Source organism: Trachypithecus francoisi, unplaced genomic scaffold (genome assembly GCF_009764315.1).
Source record: "Trachypithecus francoisi isolate TF-2019V2 unplaced genomic scaffold, Tfra_2.0 Lachesis_group3, whole genome shotgun sequence".
Lineage (NCBI taxonomy): Eukaryota > Metazoa > Chordata > Mammalia > Primates > Cercopithecidae > Trachypithecus > Trachypithecus francoisi.
The window spans coordinates 140,793,293-140,806,830 of NW_022681468.1; the positions used below are offsets into that span (position 1 = coordinate 140,793,293).

General features: G+C 38.0%; 1 protein-coding gene across 13 annotated transcripts in view; it reads right to left on the reverse strand.

The window, feature by feature from the left end:
• Window positions 1-13,538, reverse strand: part of GALK2 (galactokinase 2) — a 224,774-nt gene that overhangs the window by 69,247 nt on the left and 141,989 nt on the right. The window lies entirely within an intron of this gene.

The window sequence follows — 13,538 nt, forward strand, 5'->3', positions numbered from 1 at the left end:
AAAAGGAGCTTAGAGAGTTAAGAGGGAATCTTGGTCAATGCAGAGCTGCAAGAAGGACTATGAGAAACAGTGGTCATGCTTGCCTAGAGCTGGCCTGGCCTGGTATTTTTACATGAAAGGGAATAAGATCTTGTCCTAGATTTCTTCTATTAATTGAATTACAGGAAAAATATATAAGGGAATAAAAAGGGATGAAAGAGAGGCAAAAGAAAAATTAGTGCCTACCTGTGAAATAAGTAGCATATTTCTATTAGGACACTTTAGTTATTGTTTTAATGTTGTCTTCCCACAATATTAAGTAAGAATAAGGATTATGCTGGCCTTGCTGATTCTAATACACAGTACCTAGCACAGTGCTTAAATAGTTGGTTCTCAGTCAAACATTTGCTGATAAAGGAATAAAAATCTACCTCTATTTACTTATGTTATTTATTTCCCAATATGATGAAAAAGCAGGAGGTGACCAGATTACATCAACAGTTTTGTTATCTGGCATGTGAAATGACCCTACTAGATTACATAGGCTGTTGTCCGGAATTTGCTTTTGGAAGGCAGGCGCTGGAGCAGAACAGGAAGAGCCATCTAGGGACTGAAAGTGAGGGAGCTCTGAATCATGTGCCAAATGTGGCCCTTCTCTGAATTTCCTCAAGGCAAGTATTGAAGGACAATACACCTGCACTATACCTGAACTTTCCAAAATGCCGTGCAGCATTAAGAAGATAAAAATCTTTCACTTTCACAAACATCTAGAGATGTCCCTATTCTCAAGGTGTTTACGCTACAACTGGCAATACCCTGAAAGAATAAATCAAGATGCTGCTATTTCACAGCACTCCATGATTGCAAATGTGCTTATGCATTTCTCCGGAAGCCAGTTGGGAAGTGAATGCACACAGGTGTGTTTGTTGGTAGTTTCTCTGCATTTGTGTTTATGTGCTTTTCCATAAGCAACCTTCCCCCCTTTATCAGATTCTTTTTCCTGTTTTCTTTATTCATATGATTCTTTCCATTGCGGTCCTCATCCTCTCTGTCCCCCTTCACTTTTTAGGCTAAAATAAGATAAATGAAGCATATATCTTGCTATTTCTTGTGTTAATTAAGTAGACTTTTATATTGCTTCTTCTTGGAATATTTTATAACTTCTCATTAAAAGACTAAATTATATTGCTTTCCAATGTAGATGGTCTCTGGTCTTTTTTACTGTTCCATCAGCGGCCCTTGACAGAATAAGGGTTTCCCAGTATTAGAGAAGTCCTAATGGACTAAGGGTGTTAATCTTTGCGGTCTCTCCCATTCTAATCCTTTCTAAAGACAAAACAAGAAACCATCTTCCTCAAACATTTTCTAAAAAACTATGGAGCATCTCTACCCTGAATATAGAGTGGTGGCCTGTCATATTTTCATCTGAAACCTGCAGCATGAATGATGATCAAGTCAGATCTCATATAGTTAAACTGTTAGTGTCTATACACATATAATAGGTCATTATTTTTGTTGTCATTACTATTGATATTTGGCAATAACCTGCTAAAAGCCACTAGATCCATTCACAGTTACTCACCTCAGCTGATTCTCATGGAAACAAATGGCACAGTAGGTAGAAAGTAGCATACAATTTCTAATTTAGAAACTATTAGGAAACTTTCTTCCACCTGAAGCTAAGTACTTTGAAAGAGGACTACAGAAATTGAACAACTAATAAACAGAAGGAGATGTTTTCTTGAATGACTGGCTCCTGAAGAGAACATGAATTCTGCAAGACAGGGAAGAAAGTGACAAGCCATCATTACCAAGTAAGCTTTCACCAGATCATGTGCAGATAAAATGCCAGTATAAGAGAAATGTGCAACATAAAAAGAGATCACAGTATGTTTGTCTAATTCTTAAATGAAAATAACTTAAAATTTGATCAAGAGCAATATTCATTGTCCCAGATGTTTGGAAAAAATGTCAACTTCATATTTGCATATGAGAAAGTAAATTGGTTCTCATTGGTTCACCGAGATTTGATGGGATGAGACTCATAGCCACTCAACCTGGGAAAGTACAGTTGTCATCAGGCTGCTTCCAAATATTCCAGCTCTCCTCACACATATTAAGGCTGTACTCTTCCTCACCCTCACTGAAGTTCATCACATCCATCTGACTTGCTTTGGCCAATCGAATGAGCATCGGGGTGATGCTCATTGTTAAGAGCCAGAGAGCAATTAACAACATTACTTTCCTCCTGCCACAATGATTGTGGACAAACGTGTTGAGATGGAGCCCTCTAAGCCTAGCTCCATAAGTGTCTTGGATGAATGAACTCTGTCGCTGACTTATGTCAGATATACAGAGTGAGTAAGAAATACACTTTTGTTTGGTCAAGCCACTGAGACTTTGAAATTATTTGTTACTAAAGCACCATTAGTTTGAACTTACCAATACAGGAGAATCACTTTGACCAAAATAAATGAATTTCACCATAAGAAAAGCTGCTTTGTATACAAAGAGAACATTTACTTATGCGGAAACCTACAAAATGTAAAAATGAAAGCATAAGTAGCAAAAAAGGAAAATAGGATGGCAAGATGTTGGCCTCTTAGGTAGATGATGACTATGGAAGATGCTTTCCTATAGATGTTTCCAAACCAGCAGAGGAGTGACAGAGGAGACAATGAGATGTCCTTATATCTGCAGAAGCCTCATTCTACTCAAAACATAGTATCTAATAACGTCACAGCTGATCCTTTGATAATTTCACTCCTGAAAGAGAGAGATACATCCATGATAAATTTAAGCAAAGGGCATACTGGGTAACATTTCCTTAGACTTAAATACATATATTTACAAGTTTAGAAATTATACATTTTCCTTTCCTTTTCTTCCCTTCCTTCCCCTTGAGGCAGCCACAAATGAGAAGACCAGCAAGACCTATAGCCAAAGAAGCAGCTGGGGCTGAGGAGGTGTATAGGAAATACAGGGTCAGAAACAAAGAGGCCCGCAAGGCTGGACCAAGGTGGTGGTCAGAGCTGAGGAGACCAAGGGGGTCAGTGATGCCAAGGCCAAGGAGGCAGCTGTGGTGAAGAAGATAGTTAGCAGGGTCAGGAAACCAGGTACATACAGGGAGAATGAGCAAATAAGTAAATATACTAAGAATGATGAGATACATGTGTTTTTCATGCTTCAAAGGTCTACATAGGAGCAACTGGTGCCACGGCAGTTCAGTTACATTGTTACTTTTCTGCTGGCCTCAGAAGCCAGAACCATGCCATCATTAGCCTTGTGGGACAAGAGGCACACTGTGAGTACTTACCTACCTACCAGTGGCTGAGAAGCTGACCAACACACAACACAAATCACTGGTGTGATTCCAACACATATCCTAGGCTCTACCTACAGAAGTTGAAAGTTTTATGATGCCGTGCCTTTAAATATCCTACTTAATAAGGTATGTTCACATTCATTTTTAGTTTTGAAGGAGGAAGGTGAACCAATGAATAGGGACATATCATGCACACATCTGAAAGAGGAAGTGGAATTCCCCGGTTATCTGCGATATCAGGTAAGGCCATTTTTTTTGCAAGGAAACAAGGTAGGAACCTTTACTCCCGACATGAACCTGTCCTCCACAGCCAGACAACTGAGAAGTCAATAGAAGCTGATGGGCAAAAAGAAGTGACCAGGCAGAGAGAGAAACAAAAAAGGACTAATGAAAGCAAATTTTCTGAAAACTTGACTTCCAAAACAACTTAAAGCATAATATCTTTTGTGTGGAAGAAAAATCATTATCATTTAATTTATTCTTTTATACTTTATTTTACAACAGTCTATTATTTCATCTTATAAAAATGGAAACAACAGACAAAACCAAAGCACCCATTTTATTGGCTTTCTCATTAGAAGTCCATCTCACAGATTTTAAGGATTTCTGTTCAACCAACATCTGTAAACTCTAGAAGGGTCTGTAATTTCCTTTGGAGTTTCATCTCGCTTTATGGAAAACTTTTCTTCCAAAACATTTACAAGAAGAACAATGGAATCAGTTGAGATCACAGAGTTTTTACTGCTTGACAGCTTATAAGCCACATTTAAATCAATTTTCTTCAAAATTGAAAACCCTTAATGGACATTTAAATTACTAAACAACTGACCCATTTTACATTGTAAAGCACCTTTATACTTTTTATTAGATAAAAACAAACTACTCTTCTTAGACTTAACCAAGATAATCTATGAGAACTGCATTTTTATTAAATGTGAAAATTCCATAGCACTTCTCATGGCTCTTCTAGAACACAACAGCTTATGCATATTATGGCCAAGTTGAGTTGTTCCTTAAATAAAGCAGGCTTCTAGATGCCACACAGTCTTATCTCTTGTAAGGCCAAAACACTAGAATGGGAAATAGCCATAAAAGAAACTCTTTGGACATAAAGCTACCTATCTTTATCACTACTGCTTAGTCTCAAGAAAAAATTAGAGCCAAGCAAAGTCAAAATTAGATATCACCTCCCGTAATTGGTGCAGGATTGCTAAGGGCAGCTTGTAAGTGTGCCAGAATTTAAAAAGTGATGGCAGAAAAAGTATTGGATTAAGTTAGAAGACTAGGATTTGGGATCTGGCTCCAGCTCATACCACCCATGTGGTCCTGACAAATCACTAAATTCTCTCACCTCAGTTTCTTCATGCTGATAACCCTGTGCCCCAGGGTTGGTGTGAGATTCAAATTAGATGGTATGTGTAAAGGATCATGTTGGAACTATAAAAGGTATAACAAGTTGTTTTGTTCTTTTTTTCTTTACAATTGACTCTAAGTGTCTTCCTAAAGAGCAATCTATGTCAGGGCTTTGTTCTTTATTAAAAACCATGATTATCACCCATGACTCTGGAGATCATACAAGGCAAACAAATGAGTCAGGAACTGACCAGCACTTTGTCAGCATGTGGTCACAGGCAAAGTTGGTAACTGAAGTAATGAAATTTGGGTCAACCCCAGCACAGTGTGGCTAAGCAGCTGGGCCACCCCAACCCAGAGCAGTTTGGACACTCCCAAAAGAAATGCTCCCAACAAATTCCTTTTTTTTTAAAGCTAGAATCTAAACCACCTGACCCATTCTCTCTACTTTACTGCCTATTTACTTCCTCACAAATTCTTCTGTCCCCCAATGTGTGTTCCTGAGTTATATGCGTGATACACGTGCCTATCTCTCCTCGCCCTGGCCACAGCTTCACATTTTCCTCTTGGGTCACACCATGGGAAACATCCCTCCCAATTACGTCTGGCCCCTGAGGCTCAAGACTCCAGACCACTCTACCATACCCTTAGACAATTCCTACCTGTGGGTAAGGCCTGGCAAATAATCCTGAAACTATTCCTAGACAATTTCTAAACAACATCTAAAGCATTGAAGGATTTTGCTTTGTGTGTGTTTAATTTGAATGGCCACTGAGCATTTCTATATCTAATTATTAGAAATTTGGAAACAGAAAATAAGAACTGCACATGGGCCTTTGGAAGTCTGGCTGGTTTAACAGAAGCTTCAAGCCACAGCTTGATTTGAACATCTCTCCCTACACTGTCACCTCAAGGTCAACATCCTTAAAAAAAAGAAATTCCAACCAAGAGTTTCATATCCAGACAAACTAAGTTTTATAAGTGAAGAGGAAATAAAATCCTTTTAAGACCAGCAAAGGCTAAGGGAATTCATGACCATCAGAGCTGCCTTACAAAAGATCCTTAAGGAAGTGTTAAACATGGAAACAAAAAACTGGTACCTTCCACCACAAAACACACTTAAGTACACAGCCCACCAACACTATTGTATTAGTCCATTCTCATGCTGCCAATAAGGACATACCAGAGACTGAGCAATTTATAAAGGAAAGAGGTTTAATTGACATAGTTCTGCATGACTGGGGAAGCCTCAGGAACTTACAATCATGGCGGAATGAGAAGCAAAATGTCCTTCTTCACATGGTGGCAGCAAGGAGAAGTGCCAAGTGAATGGTGGAAAAGCCCCTTATAAAACCATCAGTTCTCAAGAGAACTCACTCACAATCATGAAAACAGCAGCATGAGGATAACTGGCCCCATGATTCAATTACCTCCCAGGATCTCTCCCATGACATGTTGTGATTATGGGAACTACAATTCAAGATAAGGTTTGGGTGGGGACATAGCCAAATGATATCAACTATAAAGCAATTATATAATCAATTCTACAAAAAAACCAGCTAACAAAGCAATGACAAGATCAGACCCTCACATGTCAATATTAGCTTGGAATTTAAACAGGCTAAATGCCCCACTTAAAAGACACAGAGTGATGAGTTGGATAAAGAAGCAAGAACAAATTGCGTGCTGTCTTCAAGAGACTCATCTCACATGCAATGACACCTGTAGGCTCAAAGTAAAGGGATGGAGAAAGATCTATCAAGCAAAGAGAAGACAAAACAGCAGGGGTTGCTATTCTTATTTCAGACAAAACAGACTTTAAGCTAACAATGATCAAAAAGGTCAAAAATGGGCATTACATAATGATAAAGCGTTCAATTCAGCAAGATGACTTAACTGTCCTAAATATATATTCACCCAACATTAGAGCACCCAGGTTTACAAAACCAAGTTCTTAGAGACCCACAAAGAGACTTAGATAACCAAACAATAATAGTGGGAGACATTAACACCCTACTCAGATCATCCAGGCAGAAAACTAACAAAGATATTAGGGACTTAAACTCAGCACTTGACCAAATGGACCTAACAGATATCTACAGAATACTCCACCCAACAACAGAATATACATTCTTCTCATCTGCACATGGCATGTATTATAAGACTGACCACATGCCCAGCCATAAAGTAATTCTCAACAAATAAAAAAAAAATCATAACAATCATGCTCTCAGACTATATCACAATACATAAATAAATAAATAAATAAATAATCAAAGAGGAATGCAATACCAAGAAGATTTCTCAAAACCATACAATTCCATGAAAACTAAACAACTTGCTCCTGAATAACTTTTAGGTAAAGAATGATATTAAGGCAATGAAATTAATTCTGTAAAACTAATGAAAACAAAAATATATCAGAATTTGTAAGACACAGCTAACGTAGTGTTAAGAGAAAAGTTTATAGCACTAAACACCTACATCAAAACATTAAAAAGATCTCAAATTAATAACCAAACATCACACCTAAAGGAACTAGGAAAGCAATAGCAAACCAACCACAAAGCTAGCAGAAGAAAGTAAACAACCAAAATCAGAGCTGAACCAAATGAAATTGAGACATAAAAATCCACACAAAAGATCAACAAAACCAAAACTAGTTCTTTGAATGAATAAATAAGATTGACAGACTGCTGCCTAGATTAATAAAGAAAAAAGGGAGAAGATCCAAATAAACATAATCAGAAACGACAAAGGTGATATTGCCACTGACCTCAGAGAAATACAAAAAACCCTCAGACACTATAGCAGACACCTCTGTGCACTCAAACTAGAAACCCTAAAAGAAATGGATAAACTCCTGGAACTCTAAAACCTCCCAAGACTGAACCAGGAGGAAACTGAATTCCTGAACAGACAAATAAAAAGTTCTAAAATTGAATCCGCAATAAAAAACCTACCAATCAGAAAAACCCCTGGAGCAGATGGATTCACAGTCAAATTCTACCAAACATATAAAGAAGACCTGTTACCAATCCTACTGGAATTATTTCCAAAAATTGAAGAGGAGGGACACCTGCCTAACTCATTCTATGAGGCCAGCATGATTCTGATATCAAAACCTGGCAAAGACACAACAAAAAAAGAAAACTTCAGGTCAATATCCCTGATGAATATAGATGCAAAACTACTCAGCAAAAACTAGGAAACTGAATCCAGCAGCGCATCACAAAGCAAGTCCACCACAATCAAGCAGCCTTCATTCCTTGGATGCAAGGTTAGTTCAGCATAGGCAAATCAATAAGTGTGATTTGCCACATAAACAGAATTAAAAACAAAAACCATATGATCATCTCAATAAAAATAAAAAGACTTTCAATAAAATTCAAGAACTCTTTATGTTAAAAACTACCAACAAACTGGGCATCAAAAGAACATACCTCAAAATAATGAGAGCCATCTATAACAAACCCACAGTCAACATCATACTGAACAGGCAAAAGCTAGAGACATTCCCCTGAGAACCAGAACAAAAAAGGATGCTCATTCTCACCTATTCAACATAGTATTGGAGGTCCTAGCCACAGCAATCAGGCAAGAGAAAGAAAGAAAAGGCATCCAAGTAGGAAAATAGGAAGTCAAACTATCTCTCTACACTGACAATATGATACTATAGCTAGAAAACCCCATAGTCTCTGCCCAAAGGCTTGTGGAACTGACAAATAACTTCAGTAAAGTTTCAGAATACAAAATCCATGTACAAAAATCAGCAGTATTTTCATACACCAGTAATGTCCAAGCTAAGAGCCAAATCAAGAACACAATACCATTCACAATAGCCACAAAAAGAACGAAATACTTAGGAATATAGCTAACCAAGGAAGTGAAAGATCTCTCCAAGAAGAATTACAAAACATGGCTGAAAGAAATCAGAGACAACACAAACAAACAGGAAAACACTCCATGATCATGGGTTGGAAGAATCAATATTATCAAAATGGCCACACTGCCCAAAGCAATTTACAGATTCAATGCTTTTCCTATCAAACTACCAATGTCATTTCTCACAGAATTAGAAAAAAAATTCAAAAACTCAAATCAAAAACGGGCCCAAATAGCCAAAGCAATCCTAAGGAGAAAGAACAGAGTCATTACACCACTCAACTTTAAACTATACTACCAGGCTACAGTAACCAAAACAGCATGAAACAACAGATATATAGACTGATGTCTAGTAAAACAACAGACACATAGACTGATGCAACAGAATAGAAAACTCAGAAATAAATCCATACACCTACAGCCATCTGATCTTTGACAAAGTCAACAAAAATAAGCAATGGAGAAATGACTCCCTATTCAATAAATGGTACTGAGATAACTGGCTATTCATACACAGATAATGGAAACTGGACCCCTTCCTTTTACCATATACAAAAATCAACTCAAGATAGATTAAAAACTTAAATGTAAGACTTAAAACTATAAAAATCCTAGAAAAAAAAAAGCCAGTATATTCAGTTCTGAACATAGACTTTGACAAAGATTTCATGATGAAATCTCCAAAAGCAACTGCAACAAAAACAAAAATTGACAAGTGGGACCTAAACTAAAGAGCTTCTGTACAGCAAAAGAAACTGTCAACAGAGTAAACAGACAACCTATAGAATAGGATAAAATTTTTGCAAACTATGCATCTTACAAATGTCTAATATCCAGAATCTATAAAAATTATAAACAAATCAACAAGCAAGAAACAAATAACTTCATTAAAAAATGGACAAAGGACATGGACAGATACTTCTCAAAAGAAGACATACACATGGTCAACAAGCATATAAAAAAAAGTTCAACATCACTAATCATTACAGAAATGCAAATTAAAACCATAATGAGATATCATCTCACACCAGTCAGAATGGCTATTACTAAAGTCATAAAATAACAGATGTTGCCAAGTTTGCCAAGAAAAGGGAATGCTTATACACTGCTGGTGAGAATGTAAATTAATTCAGCCATTGTGGAAAACAGTTTGGAGATTTTTCACAGAACTTAAAACAGAACTACCATTCAACTCAGCAATCCCATTACTGGGTATATACCCAGATGAATATAAATCATTCTTCCAAAAAGACACATGTGGTCGGGTGTGGTGGCTCACGCCTGTAATCCCAACACTTTGGGAGGCCAAGGCGGGCGAATCACGAGGTCAGGAGCTCGAGACCAGCCTGGCCAACATGGTGAAACCCTATCTCTACTAAAAATACAAAAAATTAGCTGGGCGTCATGGCGGGTGCCTGTAATCCTGGCTACTCAGGAGGCTGAGGCAGGAGAATCTCTTGAACCAGGGAGGCGGAGGCTGCAGTGAGCCAAGAGCACACCACTGCATACCAGTCCAGGCAACAGAGTGAGACTCTTGTCAAAAAAAAAAAAACAAACAAAACACAAGCACTTATATATTCACTGCAGCACTATTCACAATAGCAAAGACATGGAATCAAACTAGATGCCCAATGGTTGACTGGATAAAGACAATCTGGTGCAAATACACTGTGGAATACTATGCTGCCATAAAAAGGAATGATATAATGTCCTATGTAGCAACATGGATGCACCTGGAGGACATTATCCTAAACAAATTAATGCAGGAACAGAAAAAATGCCATATGTTCTTAATTGTAAGTGGGAGGTAAACACTGAGTACATATGGTGACAAAGAGAGGAAAAATACACACCAGAGCCTAACTGAGGATGGTGAGTGGGAGGAGAGTGAGAGTCAAAAAACTACTCTTTGGATACTATGTTCACTACCTGGGTGACAAAATCATGTGTACACCAAACCCCAGAAACATGCAATTTATACATGTAAGAAACCTACATGTGTATGCCCTGAACCTAAAATTAAGTTCAAAAAGAAAAAAAAGTTCTGGAAAAAAAGAAGATGAAGCATGCCTCATTTTCATAAAAACTGTGAAGTTACTATTCTTCAGGGGGAAGAGCTTATGAATATATACATAGAAAGAGAGGCAGAGAGACAGAAATACATGTTGTATGATAAGCAAATTGCTCTTCGTATTTTCCAAAGCATTCTGGGAAATTTACTTATTCAAAAAAATTCTAAAAGAAGGGAAGGAAATACAGGCAGATGTAGAAAGAAAGGAAGATGGATACAGAGAAAGATAATAGGTTGTGGATTAAGAAGTATAAGCAAAAGATAAGAATTACATTAAGCTTTTAAGACAGGTAAAAACTGCATTTCAGAAAAGGGAGAAAATTCATTTATAAAAGCACACTGGTGTTTAGGATTAAAAGCCCAGAGGGAAGACGAAGCTTCCAATTAGTAAGTGGAATGGCCCAACCAAGGTAACACTGTCCACACGGGCACATATGGGCTCCAAAGGGACACAGGACAGAACGTAGTTAAGACAGGATTAGAAGAGTTCAGGCAATTAGGTAATGGTAAGCCTCTGAAGGCTTCTGAACTAAGTGACACCATGAAATGACTCTTAAGATCATTTGACAGTCAACATTTTCAATGTCTATTAAGACTTTCTCACCTTTTCAACAATAACTCCCAAATCTAATTACTATATCATTTGGATCTTTACCTGTTTTACATCTCTATTTAGATATCTTGCTATCACACCAGACAAATTCAATGATAGATAGATCTGTCTGTCTATCTATCTATCTATCTATCTATCTATCTATCTATCTATCTATGTATAGAGAGAGAGAAACGAGCTTGTCATCTTACTGCCAAAATCACTTCGACACTATAATTTCCTAACATTCCCAGTTATCCATACCTTGGACCTATTTACCTTATATTTCTTTTCTTCTTCCCTTCCTTCCTTCCTTCTTCCTCTCCCTCCTTCCCTTCCTTCTTCCCTTTCTTCTTTCCTTCACTCCTAGATACCAGCAATTGCTAAATGCAACTGAATTCCATTTTACAGTCTTGAGAATCTACCAGTTGAGCAATCTACCCTACTTCAGGCTCTTCTCATTCAGTATAGAGTATAGAGCAATAGTTCCCTAATTGGCATCCTTTTAGGCAGTCTTTTTGTCCTCCAACTCATACTGCACACAATACCTCTTGGTGCATGTTCTCCAATACTCCACTCCTTGTGCTACTTTGTCTTCATTCAAGCTCTACTCTCTGCCTGGAATGGCTGGTCATCTCTCTAAGTCTAAGACATTCATAACTTTCTCTAAGGATGCAGCTCAAAATGGAACCACCATCTACAGGACCTGAGCCACTTTTCCGTCCATACTTTTAGGGTTCTTGATAAATACCTTTATTACAGCAGGTATTATTTATTGTGATTGTTGTGTGGCACTCTCCCCCAATTAGACACTAAGTCACTATAAAGTAGAGACTGTGTCCTGCTTATCTTTGCATCCCAGCATCTAGCACAATTTCCAGTCCACAGAAGTCAATACATATTTGTTAAAGAAATCAATATCTTAGGTCAAAGGAGAAAGGCTATTCCCCTGAACCTCTCCCTATCCAATACCTTACCCAACTTCTTCATTCAATAAATAGATTACCTCCCACATTATCTATACAACACACACACACACAATTATTTAATAAGCCCTTTGGTGATCTAGGTCTGTCTACAACCTTGGCCTGATACCATATCATTCTCTACTGTGTACATTATTTTCAAGAAACACTCAACTATCTGTAGTTCTCTGGACATATAATGTTCTCTCACTTCTTTCTGCCTCTGTATCTATTGTTTGGTCAGACTGGAATTCTTTCTGACTGTTTGCCTACCTAGGAAATACCTATTTTTTTATTTAATTTTTGGCTAGTTGCTGACCCCTTAGTTAAGCTGGCTGGCTTGCTTATTTATTTACTTATTTATTTATTTGAGACAGTGTCTCACCCTGGAGTGCAGTGGCACAATGTCAGCTCACTGCAACCTCTGTTTCCTGGATTAAAAAAATTCTCATGCCTCAGTCACCTGAGTAGCTGGGATTACAGGTGCTTGCCACCATGCCTGGCTTATTTTTGTGTTTCTGGTAGAGACAGGGTTTTACTACGTTGGCCAGGCTGGTCTCAAACTCCTGGCCTCAAGTGATCCACCCACCTCGGCCTCCCAAAGTGCTGGAATTACAGGCATGAGCCCCTGCACCCAGCCTTAAGCTGGCTTTGTCTTCTTTGTTTTCTGGTCTCCCTAGACCCAAAGACAACTCCATCACCACTCTATTAGTACCTCCACTACCAAGCATTATTCTTAGCACATTATACAGATTATTCTTATAAGAGAAGCATCCCTGTTATGCCTATTTTCATGGCAAAACTGACGTAAACTTTAGTCTACTGCCTTTCTGGAATGAGAGCCAGGAAACATTTTCTGCAAAGAACCAGATATTAAATATTTTAGGTTTTGTGGACTATTCAATCTCTATCGCAACTACTCAACTCTTATAGTGCAAAGGCAGCCACAGCTAATACATGGCCATGTTCTAGTAAAAGTTTATTTCATAAAAACAGATGGCAGGCCTGATTTGGCCAGTAGGCCATAGTTTGCTTATACTGGTTCTAAAGACTCAATCAAGCTTCATCAAATTAAATTGGATCGACAGTGTTAGAAGCTAAAACCCAATCCCTGCTTCCAAATGATTCCCTTATCTCATCCCAAAGTTTTCAGTACATGAAACCTTTAAGAAATTACTTTGTAGCAACTCAACAATCAGTTATAGAACTGAACTGAATGAGACAGAAATGGGGCCCTGAGGCTGATGTTTGTGTTAATCTCCCACTTATCCCCCATAACCCTCCGCTAAGGGCAACTGGATCTTAACTAGATGTCCTTGCCCCCAGTACTGATTTCTCACCATTAGATAACCTTTAGTCCAAGAGGAA